The sequence below is a fragment of the Cyprinus carpio genome, chromosome B1, assembly GCF_018340385.1.
Source record: "Cyprinus carpio isolate SPL01 chromosome B1, ASM1834038v1, whole genome shotgun sequence".
Classification (NCBI taxonomy): Eukaryota; Metazoa; Chordata; class Actinopteri; order Cypriniformes; family Cyprinidae; genus Cyprinus; species Cyprinus carpio.
The window spans coordinates 30,924,592-30,946,638 of NC_056597.1; the positions used below are offsets into that span (position 1 = coordinate 30,924,592).

The following is a 22,047-nucleotide window of genomic DNA, read 5'->3' on the forward strand; positions in this document are numbered from 1 at the left end:
GTTTATACCTCATCAACGGTTTCGTTCCAAACGAACTACAGGCTAGGTAGCACAGGATCTGGGCAAAGTTTAATCTTAAAATACACTACACAAGACAAAAACAGAATTATAATTTATAAGCTACGAGCTAGGTAGCACAGGATCTGGGCAAAGTTTAACCTTAAAATACACCACACAAGACAATACTTTTTAAATGAAACAAGAATTTGAGCTACTCTATTACATGGATCTAAAACCTAATGAACACACACATACATACACACGAGTAAGTACACACACAGTTACTGAAGAGGATAACGGATTTGACTGAAGTCCCAGGAGTAAGTTATTCGTTAGATCGCACCAAGAAAATCACAAAAGATGTTTGTATCTTTATTGCTTAATATCAGTTTGCACTTATTTCAGCAAGAAATTAAGTTTGTTTGTTTTACTTGCATTTACACTGGAAAGCGGAGTTGGAGATTCGCTTGTTGCCTCGGATTGGTTGCAGATCTGTCGTTTGGATGACGTCTTTTGGGGAAAACCCTCCTGGTGATTGGTTGGTTGCCTGGTTACGTAGAAGCTTCGATCTCTTCTGAGAGTTTTCGTTGTTTGCAGGACTTTGAAGATTCTTGGCAGTCACGAAGTTTTAACGGAGTGTTTTGAGTTCTGGATGACAACAACACTAGCAGCGTATTGAAGTAGGTAGTTCAAGCCATGGCGAAGAAGGAAGCGCAGCGCACTGAATTAGTTCAGGCATTGGGGTTTTATCCAAGCGGATTTGGTCCATCCCACGATGCGATCTTCCAATGGGATGCTGTTGCAAGGCGGAGCATGCATTCCTTAACATGACGCTTCAACTTATCACATAGGGCAATATCTTTGCAGGCTTTTGTTTAATAACTTGTATAACATGTCGTACAACACGCACTATTTCAAAATATCATCTTTTCATTCAAAACTTTCCATATCTTACACACATTTAATAGCACTATCTGCTAAAGTTATAAAAGCCACATATAAAACATTAGTTTAAAGTTGCACCGATTACCTTGAACACATCAAACATATATAAGACATAAAACATATTTGTTAATATAGTTAAACCTTCAGATTTCTCGATTGTTGTTCTTTTGAGATTGTTTATTGGAAAGTTCAGTTCTTAGAAAGAGTCACAAGCAAGCAGGAAGCAAAGTCATAGGACACGCTGTATGGATCCTTTGTGTTGAGGTCCATTAATAATTAATGATTCCTGTGGGGTTGCAGGGGTTTCCATACAATGTGATCATGAGATGCTTCTTGATACACAGGGTCCTTGTATCTTGTGAAAAGAGTTAATTTCGTCAACTCTTTTAATTGGAAAACAACACGGCTGACAGGAAACCAACTCAGGATATCGTCACATGATTAGCTCATGATTAGTTTTTTCTGATAAACGGAACAGACGTCCTCTGTTGTGGAATCACGTTATCACTTCTCCCAAATGCTGACATACAACTGAGCGTTGTTCCCCTTTAGCTAATAATTAATGGTGTTCAGATCGCAGATGGGAGGAAAGAGGCTCTTTTGATTCCTTTGGCAGAAGTAGCCGACTGTGCAGTTTATTTGTGTGTCTTGTTCACTGAGGTCCTACACTGCTTTTTAAATCACTTTTTTTCCCACATCAATCTACACTCCATACACCATAATTACAAAGCAACTTCATAAATGTAGTAAAAATAAAAACCTGAAATCAGTACATTGCATAAGTATTCATATCCTTATCTCAGTACTTAGCTGAAGCACCTATTAGCTCTCCAGTCTTTTTGGGTATGATGCTACAATCTTTGATCATCATTATTTGGCAATTATCTGTTATTCTTCTCCTTCACCTTTCAAGCTCTGTCAGGTTGGATGGGGGCAGGCGCACCATCTTCAGGTTTCTCCCAGAAACTGGCTGGGCCACTCAAGGACATTCACAGAGTTGCTCTATAGCCACTCTTGCTGTGTTCTTAGGGTCATTGTCCTGTTAGAAGCTGAACCTTCTGCCCAGTCTGAGGTTCTGAATGCTATTGACTGGGTTTTTATTAAGGCCATCTCAATATTTTGGTGCATTGAGCTTTTCTTCTACTCTGATGAGTCCCCTCGGTCCCTGCCACTGAAAAACAGCCCACAGCATGAGGCTGCTACCAACACACTTTACTTTTGGGTTGCTATTCTGCAGATGATGACCAGAGCTGGTTTCCTTCAAACATGATGCTTGGAAATTGGGGTTCAGCAGACCAGAGAATCTTGTTTCTCAGACTCTGGGGGTCCTTTAAGTGCTTTTTGCAAATTCCAAGCATGTTTTCATGTGTCTTCACTGAGGAGGGGGATTGAGTTTTGGCCACACCGCCATAAAGTGTGTGGCTATGATGCAGTCCTATTTCTGAGCTAAACGGGCAGTTTTTTTTTTTCTAACTCAGGGCTTGGTTTTTGCTCTGATATGCATTTTCAGCTGTTAGACATTTTATTAAGACGTGTGTTCCTTTCCAAATCATACACATTCAATTGAATCTGCCACAGGTTAAACTTCACTCGAACTGTAATAATATCTACAAGCTAGGGATGTAACAATTCATCGATATGGATTCGATACATCGATACGATGTCTGACGATACGATGCATCGATGGCACACATAAAATATCGATGTCTATAATATAAATAGGAACCTTATTTGGCACTGTCCACATTTTCAAATAATGTCAGTCTATGGATTACCGCCAACGCGTGCATTCTCGCTCAAACTCACGTATCAGGACTTGATATAAAGACTGCCCGAAAGCCCAATGTGAGAATAAAAGGTGCTCGGGATTGTTTGCGGAACAGTTGAGCGATGTGTGAGAAGTTTTGAGCGCCACACATTTGAAGCGTGCGCGCATGCACACAGTCAGCCGCACCGCACAAATACTAACAAAATGACATCAAAATGTGTGTTTTGGCGAATATCCTAGTAAACACAGTCGGTTAGGCATGTCTTAACGTAAACAGTTTCAGAAAGAAAAGGCATGTGTATCAGTATATTAAATCCGTGCTGTGTTCTTAAAGTGAAAGCAAACTAATAATAAATCTAATGCTGTCAAAGAAAAAATACAAGTCCTCACTGCTCCTGAATAAATAACCTTTGTAACATCAAAAACTATTAATCTATATTTAATTTATACAGTGAAGACTGTGCAGTTATTTTACATTTGATTAACCTATTACATTTCTGTAGCGTACCTGAAAATTTATTTTAGACTGAGCTGATAAACCTGAAAAGCACTGTTTATTGAACTTGTCTCTTTGTTGTACTGTATTTATTTTCTGCTATTGCTTGTAATTTAATCTGTAAAAAAGATTTTTAGCACTGAGCCCATAGTAGCAGACAGATTTTTTCCCCCCAATTGTTTAGTTCTCTATTATTTAAAAAAAAAAAATGTGTAGGCCCATCTTTTTTGTTTTGAATGTCCCAATTGAGGTACAGAATGTAAACATTTCAGATAAATGTTCTTGTTATATATTTTGGTTGCATTTGTGAGATAATAAAAAATGAATATGGTTGTTTAAAATAGATATATAATATCAAAATATCGATATATCGATTGATATACCTCCTGTATCGAATCGAATCGTAATCGTATCGTAGAATTTTTTGAGGCATCGAAAAATATCGTATCGCTGCATGGCAGTAAATAATATGAACATATGATTATGCAGTCAATACAGATATTTCACAAAATCATTAAAAACAAACAGGGCTATAACATAACCCATTATAAACTCACACCATGTCTACACCGGATACGAGTGGCGCGATTCAAACAAAAGACAACAGAACCCAGTGATTTTGTCTACACTGGACACGGCATGATGCAACACGATCCCCATCAGTAAACTGATGCCTCGTTCCATTTATGATGAAACGTACTGACACGACGTTCAAATGATTTGCAACTGTAGTGTGGTGTCAAGTTTAGACAGACTTTTAGCGCAGCGGGGTGTGGCACGACAACTCTCGCGTCCGGTGTAGACCACCGAGTGTGCACTTGGATGGTTAGATGCATGATGGGCTAGTATTTACAAACCCGATTCCAAAAAAAGTTGGCGACACTATACAAATTGTGAATAAAAACAGAATGCAATGATGTGGAAGTTTCAAATTTCAATATTTTATTCAGAATACAACAGACATGACATATCAAATGTTTAAACTGAGAAAATGTATCATTTTAAGGGAAAAATAAGGCCATGTTTACCATTGTGTGGCATCCCCTCTTCTTTTTATAAGTGTCTGCAATGTCTGGGGACTGAGGAGACAAGTTGCTCAAGTTTAGGAATAGGAATGTTGTCCCATTCTTGTCTAATACAGGCTTCTAGTTGCTCAACTGTCTTAGGTCTTCTTTGTCGCATCTTCCTCTTTATGATGCGCCAAATGTTTTCTATGGGTGAAAGATCTGGACTGCAGGCTGGCCATTTCAGTACCCGGATCCTTTTTCTACTCAGCCATGATGTTGTAATTGATGCAGTATGTGGTCTGTCATTGTCATGTTGGAAATTGTAAGGTCTTCCCTGAAAGAGACAACGTCTGGATGGGAGCATATGTTGTTCTAGAACTTGGATATACCTTTCAACATTGATGGGTGCCTTTCCAGATGTGTAAGCTGCCCATGCCACACGCACTCATGCAACCCCATACCATCAGAGATGCAGGCTTCTGAACTGAGCACTGATAACAACTTGGGTTGTCCTTGTCCTCTTTAGTCCGGATGACATGGCGTCCCAGTTTTCCAAATAGAAACTTCAAATTTTGATTCGTCTGTGTGTTCCAGATTCTCTGAATCTTTGGATGATATTATGCACTGTAGATGATGATAACTTCAAACCCCTCGCAATTTTTCTCTGAGAAACTCCTTTCTGATATTGCTCAAGTATTTTTCTCCACAGCATTGGGGGAATTGGTGATCCTCTGCCCATCTTGACTTCTGAGAGACACTGCCACTCTGAGAGGCTCTTTTTATACCTAATTATGTTGCCAGTTGACCTAATAAGTTGCAAATTGTTCCTTCAGCTGTTTCTTATATGTACATTTAACTTTTTCCGGCCTCTTATTGCTACCTGTCCCAACTTTTTTGGAATGTGTAGCTCTCATGAAATCCAAAATGAGCCAATATTTGGCATGACATTTCAAAATGTCTCTCTTTCGACATTTGATGTTATCTATATTCTATTATGAATAAAATATGTTTATGAGATTTGTGAATTATTCCAGTCCTTTTTTACTCACAATTTGTACAGTGTCCCAACTTTTTTGAAATCGGGTTTTCATCTTTTAAACTTAAGGTCTTTCCAGCATTAAGGTAATACTGTTTTTTTTTTTTTTAAATCACCTCAGTTATAAATGTGACTGGTAAATGATAAAGAATGATAGCCCATTATTGCATATCAGGGGTGACAGATTGATCAAAAGACAAGCTATTTGTGTCTAGATGTAACTTTTGATACTTTGTGGTAAAAGTGTCTCTGATTGTCTCTGAGTGCAGCTCCCATGAAAGAAACAAATAGTGAGGACCTCTGACAGTCTTCCAAACACTTACAAACTGTATCCGGTATGATAAGAATGTTATGTTATATTTTTATGTCATGTTATGTAATGTTTTCACTGTTTACAATGGCAGGGCCAGCGATCATGTCTTTTTGGCTTGTTGTTTCTGATTGCACTTTAACCCTCTGGAGTCTAAGGGTATTTTTTGGGGCCTGGAGAAGTTTTGTCATGCCCTGACATTTGTGCTTTTTTCAGTTTCTTAAAAATATCTAAATGGCTAAAGTCTAATCTCACTGTAATCAGCACAAACTAGGCTATAATAATATGTGAGCAGCATGTATGTACATGATTGTGTTTTTGAGAAAAAAAAATGTTATGCGTGGTTAGTGAAAAACTAAAAAATGTTAAATCACTTGAATAAGGCAATAAAACACATACAGAAAATTGGTTCCCAGGAATTTTGAGAACTGGAGCTTGTAGCCTAGAATTTTTTTTTTCTAAATGATGTGAAAATCATCTTGTTTGCCTCACTTACAGAAAACAATATATTGATTTAAATTTTCTAAGACACTTTTGTTGGTAAAAGTCATATGCGAGTAGGCGTCAACTATCATGAATTCACACCTGAGAAGACAAAGGCCTGCATAATGAGCTGCATAATGAGCCATTCAGTCAGCTGTGTCACTGAGAGGGATGATTTACAAGAAAGAATGTGAGGACAAAATAAATGTATATAATTTTATGTTTGTAGTTTATTTAGAATATATTTAATTATCCCACAACATAATTTAATATTCCACTTGTGAGTGCAGTTAAACAGTTTATTAGGAAAAATCAAAGCTGACTTTCAAACTGAATTTTTTGCATCATTACTCCAGTCACACAATCCTTCAGAAATCATTTTAAACAATCTTATTTTCTACAAAAAAACATGTATTGTTATTATTATCATTATTATTATTATTATTATTATTATTATTAATGTTGAAAAGAGCTGAGAATATTTTTTTTTAGGTTTTTTAGGGGGGATAAATTGAAAGAACAGCAATGATTGTTACATTTGTTACAGTTACATTTATTGTTACATTTATATTATTTACATCAAGCTTTTGAATGGTATAGTAGTGTATATTGTTATTGAAACTTCATAATATTTCACTTGATTATACATTTAGTCAGGAATTATAGTTTGGAAAAGTCTTTGGAAAAAGTCTAACTAGTAAAAATGTTTACACGTTATGTGAAAACTAGTACAAGTATATAAATAAATAAAAAGAGACTTACTCATGTTTCTGATCTCTGCTGAATAAAGTGCTTCATTCTTTTTTTTTCTGTGGAAATCCAAATCTCAAATCCTCAAGCACATCACATCTTTTTGGGGTGAATTCTGTCTTATTCCTCTCATCGCGAAGCAAACAGTAAAATAATAAAAACTTGAAGAACAGTCTCGCTGCGTTGTCTTCTGTTGTGTGGGCGTATTCAAAAGCCGCGCGCTTCAGTGAAACATTTGAATCTCAAAAGCGCGCTCGGCGCGGGGGCGTGGTCGCATTATAAGATAATGAAGGGAGACGTGAAAAACAGACATCGCGTTGTTTTCATATGGATTACTTTATCACAGAATATTTGTTTTCAGCAGCACTTATTTAGTTTAAAAGTAGACATGTCAGGCTTTCTATAGATATCTCTCTCATGTCTCTTCGTTGAGTATTCACTGAGTTACAGTTCATTTTAATGACGCATTTGTATCTGAAGATCAGCGCAGACAAAGGCTGCAGACAGCACTCCTTGTTTGTTATCTTTATTTTATAAGTGCACAAAGTTTTGTTGTTATTATGTCTGTATACAAAAAAAGTCGACCCTTTACAGATTCGATTGATGTATTACTCTTATCTGTACGATCAAAACTGAAAGTGTAATTTAAGTTCTTTTCGGGGTTATCAGGAGAAAATACCCCAAAACGCGTATACGCGTTTAATCGACTCCAGAGGGTTAACACCAACGGGGAAATCCAGATCAAATCCCAGAAGGTAAAATCAAAAACAAAATAAAGCCTACTTTGAATGTCTACAGGAAGCTAGGCTAAGTTAATTTTTAATGCTCTCAGATTACTGGCAACATGCTTGCTAAGGCTGTTCGTGTTGCTTAGGCTTATTTAGTAATTTTCAGTGAAATGCGTGTGCTAAGTTATGCGATCACACTGACAATGTGCCTTACTTATCTGTGTCATTGGCAACATTCTGGTGCTGCAATATGCTGTGCTTTAACCTTTCAAGTCAAGTCACCTTTATCCGGGAGCATGCTTGTTCTTAAAGCTGTAGTTGTATTGGGAACATTCTTGTTCTTAAAGCTATCTGGTTGTTGGTTATTATTGCTTAAGCTTTTCAGGTATTGACAACATACACCTTAGGTCATCTGGTTAAGGGCAACAGATTGTGGCTATGGCTTATGCAGGTTTTTGGTAAACTTGTTTGATAAATTAGGTAAGGGCAACATGCTGTTGCTTAAGGCTTGAAATTTTCAATGTCATTTTGTGTCAAAGGATATGGCATATGGGCATATGGGTTTTGTTTTGGGGGGTTATTGATGCTCTCCCTGCTCTTATCTAGGTTGGATGAATGTGCAGGGGGTTCTTGCCCAAAACAGAACTATACTGCCAATCCAAACTGTATGGTAATTGTCTGTCACCTTTGTCATAAGTGGTCCTGACAGAATTCAAGCATAGCGTCAGTTCAGACAGGACCACTTTGGCAAGTTACTTGAGTTTATTGAACACAATTAGCTTTGGTGGTATGGTTTCTTATGGGGGTTCTTGCTACCAAATTAATTGAACATACAAGAGCTCTAACATTAACCCCCCCAAACATAATGAGAGGTATTACTGCCTGAAGAAGAACCCCCCAAAACCATCCTTGTTCCATTCCTGCAAAAGAGAAAAGACAATGTTTATTGAGATATTATTAATGCAGCCTACTAGCTAGCAGAGGGGTATTCTCCCCTCTAAAAGGAGGGAGAGAATAGTAGGCCCCTCTTTAATTTTAAGTAGCAGGGGTGTTCATCCCCTGCTGAGGGATGCCCCTGCAGTTACAGCAGCAAAGGGTGTTCTCTCCAGTGGGAGAAAAAAAACAGTACCCTTTTTTTTTTTTTTTTTTTCAAGGGGTGTTCATCCCTCGCTGAAGGATAGAACAGCAGACCCTGTAGTTATAGCAGCAAAGGGTGTTCTCTCCAGCGAGAGAAAACAGCAGGCCCTTTTTTTTTTTTTTTTTTTTTTTTTTTTTTGAGGGGTGTTTGTCCCTCGCTGAGGGATAGAACAGCAGGCCCCTGCAGTTATGGCAGCAAAGAGTGTTCTCTCCGGCAGGAGAAAATAGCAGGCCCTATTTTTCCCCCCTTCTTCTTCTCCTCCTTCTCCTTCTTCCCCATCTTCTCCTTCTCCATCTCCTCCTTCCCCTACTCCTCATTTTCCTCCTTCTCCTCCTTCTTCTTCTTCTTCCCCTCATTCTCCTTCTCCATCTTCACCATCACCAACAAGAGAGAGGAGGAGTGGATCCCTCACCATCACCAACAACATATACTACTACTCCACCTTCTCCTTCTCCTCCTTCTCCTTCTCCTTCTTCTTCTTCTTCTTCTCCCCTCTTGAGGGACTGACGGCTGGCAGTGTGCAGCAGTGGTGTTCTCTCCAGCGGGAGAACCACGTAAAGAGCTGCTCAAGCTTTGCGCTAATAGACCCCTTAAAAGTTTGTAAACATTGCAACGTCTCCGGGTGGGCGGGGCTTAGCTGGAGGCAAAGAGGCGCGGACGTAATGTTGACAAGTGTAAACTAGCACGTTTTAGGAGGTAATTAAAAAAAACGCATGCATAACAATGATCAGAAATGTCCAAATATGTACAGTCACTGACTCTGCGGGACCGTGACAAAAAAAAATAATAATAAAAAAGTGGGAGTTAGCATACATTTATCAATTAATTCAGTTGATCACTCAGTTCACTGACCAAACTGGTTATCTGACCAAAATATAATGACAAGTGGATAACATTACAGTAGCCTAATTTATTTATTTATTTATTTTTAGCTAAGAATGGTGTAGTTCTTGTATCTTGTTCTCATTGGAAACATTTTAACCAGGTTTTGGATATTTTTTAGACAACATATGAATTACTTTCGGGGAATTTTGTCAAGGCTTATTGTCTAATGTAACCTATCGCTGGGGCTAACTATGATTAGCAATGTGGATTATTTTAAGAGACCATTCAAAGGATGGCACACACATCTATCGCTGTATGTTTGTTTAACATTTAAGCTAGCTAGTGCGCTGAAGGTTGGCTACTTTTCACCTATAAAAAACATAAACTTGCTGATTTGTACTAGATAAAACCAACACACCAGTACATATGCATAGATTATTTTTACCTAATATGAAGTGTGCACTGCAAACACGAGCATTATTTGTGATCGTGTCTGTCTAGTCTGTACGCCGTTTTGCATTCAACCACAATTGTCTTGATTTCTGTGAAGGAATGTCGGACGGGAACCGGTGAAACTTTAGTTTTGAACCAAAAGTGCTGTTCCTTCTATTCTGGCAGCCAAAAACACAACAAGACGACATTTTAAAGTCAAAACCTCAAACTCTTAGCGCGCCTGCTATGAGTTCTTCCTTATGTTTTGCCTCCAGCTAGAGCGGTGACGTCACAGTGACGTAGACGATTAAGGGGTCAATATAACATCCTGAGTTGTAGGCCTAATGTATCGTTGATACGCTGATGATGACCACTTTTCCATTGCTTTGAGCATGGGTATGGAGACTGTTGAAGCTGCGGTGGTTGCTGCACCTATGTGGAATACTTCCATAACACACTGCACGGGGTCCATACCACATGTCGTAAGTTGACGCAGTCTTAGGGCAGAGAGATGCGGTGTGGGAAAATGATGGCTGCATCTGAAAACTGAAAAATTGCTGCCTTCGGAGGATGCTTTCCAAGGTTGGAAGGCATCAAGGCACGTCCGAATTCCATGTTAGCTTCAGATCCTGTCTCCTGAGATGCCTTCATCTGGCCGATTTTTTAAAGGCAGCATAGATGTATCCTCGCTGCCTTTGATACCCCAACAATTCTGTGCATTCAATTCTGTGACAGATAAGCCAAAAAAAATAAAAAAAAAATGGCATCTGAAAGTTGCGGTCGGTGTCAGTTTGTGTGTAAATGTACGTTGTACGAAATCCACTTAGTTATCACCAAACTCTTTATATTTTGCTGTAGATCATGCTTTAGAACCATTACTCTGCCTCAGAAGCCTGCCCAAAAACAGTTTCATGAGGTGCCTTCAAGTCATTGCCTGATACAGCAGCAAGTCAGTCATGCAGCCAATGACTTCTCACTGGTGATTCCCGATGGTTTTAGAGGACAATTACTCCTCGTCGCCCCTGTTGTTTCAGAGAATAGTACACCAGGGTTCTTACACCTTCCAAAGTAAAATTCAAGCACTTCCAAGGAAATTTCAATTTCCAGCACTTTACATCTGTGGTAAATTACAGGTTTACATGCATACTCTTATCTTAATTTAAAGCAAACACGCAGACACAGACACACACACACACCTTACTTTGTAAATCGCATTAGCATTTTTGCATTGTTCTAAACTAAATCAGCAAATTTGCAGCAGCAGGCGGCGCGCATTTGGACCGGTACAAACAGTTTGTATGAATGTCCTTACATTTGAATGTCCTTAGATTTTAAGTGACAATGACAATTAATGTCGATTATATTTTGGTGGGGGAAATGACACGTCATATTCATACATGCTTCAATAGGTAATTTTAGTGCATGAAACAAGATGATTATTCAATTCGGGATTTAAACATACAGAAAACAAGCAACAAACATTCCTGATTAATGACTGATGATTCCACTGCATCTCACGGTCTACACCACAAATTAATTCTTGTTCACATCGTTTCCACTGTTTACGATGACAATATTCGAGAGAGTCCAGTCCAGTGAGTGCATGATCTGAACACAACTGTAGTGTTCAACGCCATGTGAGATTAGTTATAAGGCCAATAATAACCTAACCCTAATGCTGGGGAAACCCTGCATAAAGATTTGTATGCATAGTGAGCCAATCTTAAATGTATACCACAATAACACTTTTCATTAATTTTCACTTCCACTTTAATCGCGACAGTCTTAAGATTTAGTTTTACTGAGCAGGGAAATATTTGTTTACATTTATATGCTCAAAAGCACACACTCTCCCATGGAAAAACCAAAAACAAGCAGACTTAACAGGGGGCTACTCACGTATTTAGTTCTCAGTTTGACCATAATTGTCATTTTGAAGCCAACGCTAACTGAAGCAGCAACCTCCCGCAAGATTTTTCCCGCTCTCCTCCATCAGAGGGCGCGTGTTAATAAATAGCACACTACGGCCACATGCGCAGACTAGAGCAGAGCTGCTTATTTTATGAAAAAAACAATGATTAACCATCCAGTAAGAAAGCAAATTATTATGAACCAATGCAACTGCATTTTCAAGCGCTTAATCTAAATCCAAGCATTTAAAAAAAAAAAAAAAAAAAACTTGAAAACACTGCATTAAATTTAAAGCATTTTCAACAATTTCAAGCACCCGTACAACCCTGTACGATGGCGAACGCGACAAGTATAAAGCCTTGACCATTTGGGAAGGTGCGCATGCAGTCAGCGGAGGCTCGCAAGTGGAGCCAGGTGAAAGTAAAAATCCCGCTTATGCGACGGCAGGTCTAGCAACGATATGATATTGGACAATAGATAAGCCTCAACAAGCAAGCAGTCACAATACCCTGATAGCTTTAAGCAATGATCGTCTGAAGTGCATAGAGTGGGGCAGAATTCCCTTACAGAAGAATAGAAGTAGCGAAGGGGTGCTCTTTTATAACAGCTAAAAAGGTCAGCATGCCCCTTTAAGCAGTACAGCATATGGTCAATACTCGAATTTAGGCAACAACATTAGCCCTTGTCCAGATAACGTTTAGCATTAGTACAAGCAAAATTTACAATCTGTACATTTAAGTATCCAGCCCTTACCAATACACTAGTTAGCTAGAGCAACAGCATATCACTGATTTAAACACAGTGTGTTGGAAATAGTCAGATAAGTTTATTAAAAGCATCCCCAATAGATGAGCCTGAAGCAGCAGCCCGTTCCCTATCGACAGCCTTGACACACAGATTAACAAGGCTCGTTAACATGACTCTCAGTTGATCCACGTCTACCTATAGGAATACGACATCTATCACAGCACTCCTCTTATTCAGTCAGGATTCGGCCTTCTGATTCTCCTTGAATCAGTCTAATTGCTAAAATGTTTAATTTAAATAAAGGAACTTTAACGATATCTGCAATATTTATGTTGGTTCTGTTCTGTTTACCCTGGGGGTTTATTGCTACTCTCCCTGCTCTCATCCATGCTAGGCTGCATGGATGCGCAGGGAGTTCTTGCCCAGAACAGAACCATACCGGCAATCCAAACTGTATGTTTATTATTACATTATTGTCAGTCATCTTTGACGACAGTGATACTGACAGAAGAACTTTTTTTTTATTTTTGAACTGTCACCACTGGCATAAAATGCAACAAAGATCGCTAAAGTCAACAGATTTTTACTAATATAGCTGCCAATCTCTGTGTAAAAATAGCATTATACTGCCATCTTTCAAAAGTCACTTTTTCCCTCTTGTAATTTGGCTCAGAATCTCAGGTGAAAATTTTAATTTTGACCCTGCCTAAAAATAGTGGATTACTCAGTAAATATACATCCATGACATTCAATATTTTGGCTTTCTAATTACTTTTTGTATTTCTATTATCTTATAAAATATTAATCAAATCAAAATTTAAGCTGGAGACCTCTGATTTAGTTTTATGGAAATTGAATAACCCTTTTGCATCTATGTAACATGCTAACTGAAACAAAATTATTGGAGTTATCTTTCCATTTTGCAGGCCGTAAACAACACCTTCTCATCGAAGAGGCAGTACAGTATCTAAATGAGTTACAATAAGGGAAAAGAAGAGAAAGATGTCAAGACAGCAGAATCTCCAGAAGCAAACTGGGTGTCTAAGAAGAGTGACATCTGTGCACAAATTAACATCAGCGATGAACCAGCAAGTTTTGACCCAAGGTGAGACAAAGCAGTACTTGAGATGTGAAACTAAATTATCATATAGAGAAAAAAGATTAGAGAAAAAAGCTACCCAGGCTCATTGGAAGTATGTGCCTCTACATACATTTCTGCCAAACTCAAACTTCCCTTTATATATGAGTTGTTGGCAGTTTTCATTTGAAATGAATGCTAGAGGTAGTATAACTCTTTTAACATTTATTCCATTTCACAAAAATTTCACATATAATTAACAGGGCCAAAGTTTCATTTAAGAAATTCAATTTTTGCACAATTCCTTGCGTAGTATTAAGTTATGACTTCAGAACAATATTATTATCATGCTGTGAGATTAAAAAAACTGATACTTTTTGAACATTAGCATCATCTACATCTTCATATTGTGTGGCAGCATGAGAGGTTGCGGATCTTTAACTTGTGCAGTTTTCCAATAAATACAGCTTCAACAGTCTCTCTCAGCATGCAGGTGTTGTTTAATAATCAAACAGAAGTTCTCAGGCTCTCAGGTATTTCAACAAAAATAACTTAATCTTTACTTCTTCCAACACCAGTGGTGTGTCTCTTTTCCAGGAAAAAAAAAAAATCTATTTTTCCTCCTCTTATATCAGGCTCATTAAAGTTGCATCTGCCCCCTCTCTCTAAGGCAGCCTGGGCTTTTTGAGTCTTTAAAACGGCAGCCAATCTTGCCCTCTAGATTCTTTGCAAGGTGACCTGGTAGTGGTAGTTCACGACAAAATACACCATCCTGTTCCAGTCATCTTATAGCAACAAATCTTCCTCTAGGCACACGCCCTCACTCATGATGCTGGTATAGTTTAAAAAACAGCTTAAACCTGCATATACAGAAGTTAAAATAGCATGATTGCATCAGCGAATACATTTTTGTATTTACTTTGCATTTAACTCCATAATGTACGGGGAATTTTCCAACACAATAAAACATTAACCTTTTAGTGACACTTCACTGACATCTGAAATCCTGAACCACCGCAATAATGTACCTGAAGCAAACACAATAGAAACTCAACAATACATGCCTGTACCAACGTAATAAAACTGTGGGCCACAAGTCATGTATTGAATTTGTTTTAAGCGCCATTCAGTGGACATATCACTTTATAACTGCTTTAACACATGCTGTAAGTACGTAATATCAGTGTTGCAGGAATGTCAAACAGCATTATGGAAAATTAGTAATTAAAAACAAGTGTGTTTGTCACACCACAGGACTAATGAAGTGATCTACAAAAAATATATATATATATATTTTGTGATCTGACGTTGTATCACAGAACAAGGCAGAAATTATATAGCATTTTATTCAGTGGTAAACATTGTCAATTAGCATGGCAATTAATATGTAATATATAAAATATAGTTTATTCGTATGAAAATCACTGCAATATATAGATTAGAAAAGTAAAGATAAACCATATATTGTGGCAATTATGTGTTTTTGTTGCCATGTTTCATTGGGGTATGATTATTTCCCTGACCTTGCTCCTCATTATAGACATTAAAAAATCTCATACTGCATGCTCCAACACTAGGCAGCATTTATCCATTTATTTAAGCAAAAACATATATATCCTGTGCCTCAGTTACCACTCCACTTAATACAGCCTGAATTCTCAATGCTATATTCATCCATTTCTTTGGTTTAGTCTGCTGCTCAGAACTCAAAATAAGCTCTCCAATTCAGGCTTGGTGTGAGTTATCCTGCTTGGGGTGTGCCCAATATGCCAAATATCTTTGTCTTCTATTCCATTCAAAGATTATATGAACATTTAAACATGTGAATGGTACAAAATGTCACGCCCATGGACTGTTTGTGTGGGTGTTTGGTTTTCCTCCCCCACGTGCTCCATGTTCTAGTTTTTCCCCATGTTCTCCCTGAGACCTAGTTTGTCCCTTGTATTAATTAATATTAATATTAGTGTTTCTTGTTAATTTCCCTGTTTAGTTGCCTAGCATTTAAGCCCGGTGTTTTTCCTCTGTCCTATGTCTAGTGTTATACACGTATTCCCCTACTACGTGTGTCCCTTGTTAATTAAAGATTGTTCTTTGTAAATGCCCCTATGTCTCCACGTCTCCAGCAGCAGCAGTGTGACACAAACGTTCGGACATTTTTTTTTTATTTTTACATCACAGAAACTTTTTTAAGATTTTAACAGGGGTGTGTAGACTTTTTATATCAACTGTATATGAAGTTGTAAGGTGATGTCTGTGCTTTTGTCTCTACAGTGGTGGAAAGGACAGTCTATACCACAATCAGTCTAGATGTGGAGTTTGTGAGCAGGTTCTTAGAGACCCCGTTTCTATCTCCTGTGGACACAGTTTCTGCAGACAGTGCATCAGTACATACTGGGATCAGTCCAGACATTCAGAAAACTATGACTGTCCTCAGTGCAGAGAGAGATCTAGAACACGTCCTGGTCTACAAACATACAAAATTATTGGAAAAACCCAGTCTGCTGATTCTGTTCAATATTACACTCAAAAAGCCCAGCAGGAGGAAACAAGAGAATTACAGAAACCAGTTGATGATAAGCTACGGAAGGTCAAAGACCAGCACAAAACAAGCATGAAAAACAAGTATGAGAGATTATTTGAGGGACTGGAACTCCAGAAGAATGAAACCCTCCTAAACAGCATCTACACACAGCTCTACATCATAGAGGGAGAGAGAGAAGGAGTGAATGAAGAACATGAGGTTTTACAGATGGAGAAAACAGCCAGAACACAACACTCACAAGACACTCCAATCTACTGCAATGACATCTTTAAAGCCTCCGCTGAAGCAGGATGTGAGGAGAAAGAGCAGATCAAGACTGTTCTTACTAAAGGCATCGCTGGAATCGGAAAAAACCGTCTCTGTGCAGAAGTTCATTCTGGACTGGGTCGAGGGAAAAGCCAATCAGGATGTAGATTTCATGTTTGTGCTTACATTTCGAGAGCTGAACTTGATCCAAAATAATCAATACAGTCTTCACAGACTTCTGCTGGACTTTCATCCTGAACTTCAAGATCTGGACCCACAGATTTATGAGGAGTGTAAAGTTGTGTTCATCTTTGATGGTCTGGATGAAAGCAGAATCACACTGATGTTTTCAGATGCTCAGAAAGTTTGTGATGTGACTGAGACTTCATCAGTGGCTGTGTTGATGTCAAAGCTCATGAAAGGAGAGCTGCTTCCATCTGCTTTCATCTGGATTACCTCCAGACCAGCAGCAGCCAGTCAGATCCCCTTTAAATACATCAACCGTCTGACAGAAATTCAGGGATTCACTGAGCCTCAGAAGGAGGAATATTTCAGGAAGAGAATCAGTGACCAGCATCAAGCCAGCAGAATCATTTCACACATCAAAAGAGCAAGAAGCCTCCACATCATGTGCCACATTCCTGTCTTCTGCTGGATCTCATCCACTGTGCTTCAGAAGCTCCTGGAAGAAGATCTAAGTGCAGAAATCCCTCAAACTCTGACTGAAATGTACATCCACTTCCTGCTGATTCAGATCAACACGAGGAAGCAGAAGTATGAAGAGAGAAATCTAGAAAAACTCCTGCAGTCCAAAAGAGAAGTGATTGTGAAACTTGCTGAAGTGGCTTTCAAACAGCTAATGAAGGGCAATGTGATTTTCTATGAGGAGGACCTGATTGAGAGCGACATATACCTCACTGACGCCTCAGTGTATTCTAGGATTTGCACTGAGATCTTTAAGGAGGAACCTGTGTTTCATCAGAAGAAAGTCTACAGCTTCATCCATCTGAGCTTTCAGGAGTTTCTAGCTGCTTTCTATGTTATTTACTACCATCTTTGTACTACAATGAAAGCACTTAAGTTTATTACACTGCATAATATGTTTAAAGCAGCAATGGATGCAGCTCTACAAAGTAAAAATGGAGACCTGGATCTGTTCCTGCGGTTCCTGCTGGGTTCTCACTGGAGTCCAATCAGAGACTCTTACAGGATCTACTGACAAACACAAGAGAACAGCTCAGATAGTATCAGGAGAACCACACAGTACATTAAAGAGAAGATCAAAGATGGACAAGGACTTTCCACTGAAAAATCCATCAATCTGTTCCTCTGTCTGCTGGAAGTTAAAGGTCAGACTCTGTCCAAAGAGATTCAGGAGTTTGTGAACTCAGACAAACACTCAGCGAATAAACTCTCTCCTGCTCACTGCTCAACAATCGCCTACATGCTTCAGATGTCAGAGGAGCCGCTGGATGAGTTTGAGCTCATGAAATACAACACATCAGCTGAGGGGAGAAGAAGACTGATACCAGCTGTGATCAACTGCAGAAAAGTTCTGTGAGTGTTTTCTTCTTGACTTGAAGTGTTTATATAACCTAAAAAATCAGATGCAAGTCTCTTTTAAAGGTATTTAGAAATGTAATATTATAATTGTTCATCGGGTTGACAAGAGGTGACCAAGCTTTTTTTTAAATATTCTACAAATTCTACAAGTCATAATAATAATAAAATGTATCTTATCTCTTTCAACCCTAGAGTTTTTTTGTCTTGTTGTCTATATTATACAATGTTATATGCAATCCAGACAAGTTGTTATTAAAAGCACAATAACATCTGATTTAAAGTGAAGAACTCAAGTATGTGTGTAAACATGTAATTGCACTGAAAAACCTTGTAAAATTCACTTTGAAAATGCTTGAAAAGTGCTTGAATTTGACTTTGGAAAAGGTGTAAGAACCCTGATTCAAATGCAAAATGTTTTCAGCTACAGTTGGTACATTTAACAGTAGCATTCAAGTAATAAACTGAATAAACAATGCCTGTATTTTGTTTGATAAATATAAATAAGACAAAAAGTAATTTTTTACCTATGTTTAAGGTTATTAGATGGCTGTCGCTTTAAAAGTGAATTCATGGATCTAAAGTAATGACAGATCCAAACTGTTTAAATTCACTCAAGATATAATCAACTGTGTTTAACTAAACCTTGTGTGTATTTCACAGTTTAAGCACAATAAGTTGTGAAAAAAGATGCAAAGGATGTCAGAACAGTGTGCAATAGATTTTATAATGTGTGTTGAGATGGCTGCACCAGAACTGCAACTGACAGAATATGCACTTGCAGCATGATACTATGATCTTCCTTTAAAGGCAGGTCATGGAGGATTTTTATTGTTTACGGCCTTAAATTGTGATATCGCACACCCCTAATTAAAATCATTAGTGGATCTTATTGAAAATAAATAAAATTATTATAAATGTAGGTTATGGCTCTTTTAAGAATTTTGCCAAATCAACTTATGCTCAACTGAAAGGGATTGTGATTGCCACTGAGATAGACCATGTCATTTTGAAATGTTGTATCCCGTGGCACCTCTATTTGTTTTGCCTTTTTTTTCAACCAATTTTGTTACATTTACATTTATGCATTTAACAGATGCTTTTATCCAAAGTGACTTACAGTGCACATTCATGCTAACATTTTTAACCCAACATGTGTTCCCTGGGAATCGAACCCACAACCTTTATTCAGTGGCACCTCTATTTATTTTGCCTTTTATTTTTTTCAACCAATTTTGTTACATTTATGCATTTATGCAGACGCTTTTTATCCAAAGCGACTTACAGTGCACATTCAGGCTAACATTTTTTACCTAACATATGTCCCCTGGGAATCTAACCCACAATCTTTTGTGCTGCTTACGCAATGCTCTACCACTGAGCCACAGGAAAGTTTTGTATTATATTTTATATACATAGCTATGCATTACACACAACTAAAACTTGTATTTGGCTCTCATTCAGATTGTCAAGCTGTGTTCTCACTAGTCAGTCATGTGAAATTGTGGCTTCAGCTCTACAATCCTCAAACTGTGTCCTGAGAGAGCTGGATCTGAGTAACAACGACCTCCAGGATTCAGGAGTGAAGTTGCTCTCTGATGGCCTGAAGAGTCCAAACTGTCAGCTGGAGATACTGAGGTGTGTAAAAGTAACATTTTTTCCATGTCTGTTTTCTAATAGAGTCCTGATACCCTGGAAGCTGAGCCTACCCATAGCTCAAAAACAGCAGAGCATGGTGCTTGCAAAGCCAAAGTCAGGTTGTCTGTTCCCATGGAATTCATTAATTGATCAAATGTGTGACTTCTTTGCAATGAAAGGCACTCTGGAGAATCTTAAAAGGCACAGATATACAGGAGCTGTACAGATTGTTAATACTTTGGCGTGAATATCAATATTGCTCCCAAAAATGAAAGTTGTATAATTTACTAATCCTCATGTTGTTCTAGACCTGTATGACTTAATTTCTTCTGTGCAAATCAAAAGGAGGAATTTTGTCCAAGATGCTTTTTAAGGTGCTAAACATCATGTTTATATAACCTAGCAATCAGATGCAAGTCTCTTTTAAAAGGTATTTAGAAATGTAATATTATAATTGTTCATTGGGTTGACGAGGTGACCAAGCTTTTTTTTTTTAAACCCTCTGGAGTCGATTAACGCGTATACGCGTTTTGAGGCATTTTCTCCTGATAACCCCCCGAAAAGAAAATTACACTTTCAGTTTTGATCGTACAGATAAGAGCAATACATCAAACGAATCTGTAAAGGGTCTACTTTTATTTGTATCCACCCATAATAACAACAAAACTTTGTGCATTTATAAAATAAAGAAAACAAATAGAGTGTGCTGTCTGCAGCCTTGGCCTGCGGTGATCTTCATTCGGAAACGCGCCATTAAAATGAACTGTAACTCAGTGAATACTCAACACAGAGACAAGAGAGAGATATCTATAGAAAGCTTGACATGTCTACTTTTAAACTGAGCAAGTGCTACCAAAAACAAATATTCTGTGATAAAGTAATCCATATGAAAACAATGCGATGTCCATCTTTCACGTCTCCCTTCATTATATCTAATGTGACCACGCCCACGCGCCGAGCACGCTATTGTTGCGTCCATCTTGATGCTTGCGGCGGGTAACAACCCTACATCAGAGCAAACAAAGCAGCGAGACTGTACTTCACGTTTTTTAAATGTTACTGTTCACTTCGCACTGAGAAGAATAAGACCTAATTCACCTCAAGAAAACCGCTGAGAGGAATAAGATTTGAATTACTTCAGAAAGAAGAACGAAGCGGCTTGACCCAGCAGAGATAATCATGAGTAAGTCTTTTTTATTATTAATCTACTTGTATCAGTTTTCATATAACTTGTACACATTTTACTAGTTAGACTTTTTCCAGACTATAATTCCTGACTAAATGTATAATCAGGGTGAAACATTATGAAGTTTCATTTACATCATCTCAATGTTTCACGATGCCAGGATGTATTTTTTTTTATATGTTCTATAAACATAGACAGCAATACAATATAAAAGTAATATGAGTTATAATGTTGCTAACTTAATGTCAGTAAGAATGATTAGACAAACTTTACTGAGATAGGCTATTCTGTTCACGAATATAGCCATATATGTTTATAACTATATATACATTGTATAGGCCTTCATACAAAGCATGCTTGTGTTTTCAAGAATGTAACAAAGCTTCTGTTCATCAATATCTGCTCTGGTGTAAATAATAATAATAAAAAAGTTTATCAAGTAAGCTGTAAATAACACTGACCATAATGTTATATGTGGTAATTGTGTTCTTTTTTTCCTGTAAGTTACTAATAGTATCAGTAACCATCACAATAATGTTAATAATGCAGTTTATTTGCGTAAACAGCATGCTTACTTTTTTATTACAGATAAATAATAACCTGTTGCAAAGCGAGTCAATGCAAATAAGCAGCCCACTCAGGAATCTGGAACACAGCTAAGACCAAGCGAGGCACACACTCCCATCTCTTCAAAGTCTCTTCAAAAAAGTATGTCCTTCAGAGCACATAAATAATATACATTTTGGAACATGCCAGGTATGTGACGTTCATTTATATCTTTCAACATGTCACATGAGCCTGCATTTATTTGATCCAAAATACAGAAAGTTGCATTTGCTAAAGCGGTAATATTGTGAAATATTTTTGCTGTTTAAAATAACTGCTTTCTATTTGAATATGTTTTAAAATTTAATATATTCCTGTGAACAAAGCTAAATTTCAGCATCATTACTCCAGTCTTACTCCAAGTGTAACAATATACACTATACCATATAAAAGCTTGGAGTCAGTACTTATCATAAACTTATTTAGCGCACAAGTGATGATAAATACAATAATCATGTTAGAAACGATGCTGTTCTTTCAATTAATGAAAAAATAAAAATTCAGCTTTGAATTTTATTATTATTATTAATAATAATAATAATTATAATAATAATAAATGTTTTTTTGAGTAGCAAATCAGAATATTAGAATGATCTCTGAAGGATCGTGTAATTA

The 22,047-nt window shown here is 37.7% G+C and overlaps 1 pseudogene; it reads left to right on the plus strand.

The window, feature by feature from the left end:
• The first annotated feature begins 11,179 nt into the window (after positions 1-11,179).
• Positions 11,180-20,240, plus strand: LOC122136008 (annotated as a pseudogene).
• Positions 20,241-22,047: the final 1,807 nt, after the last annotated feature.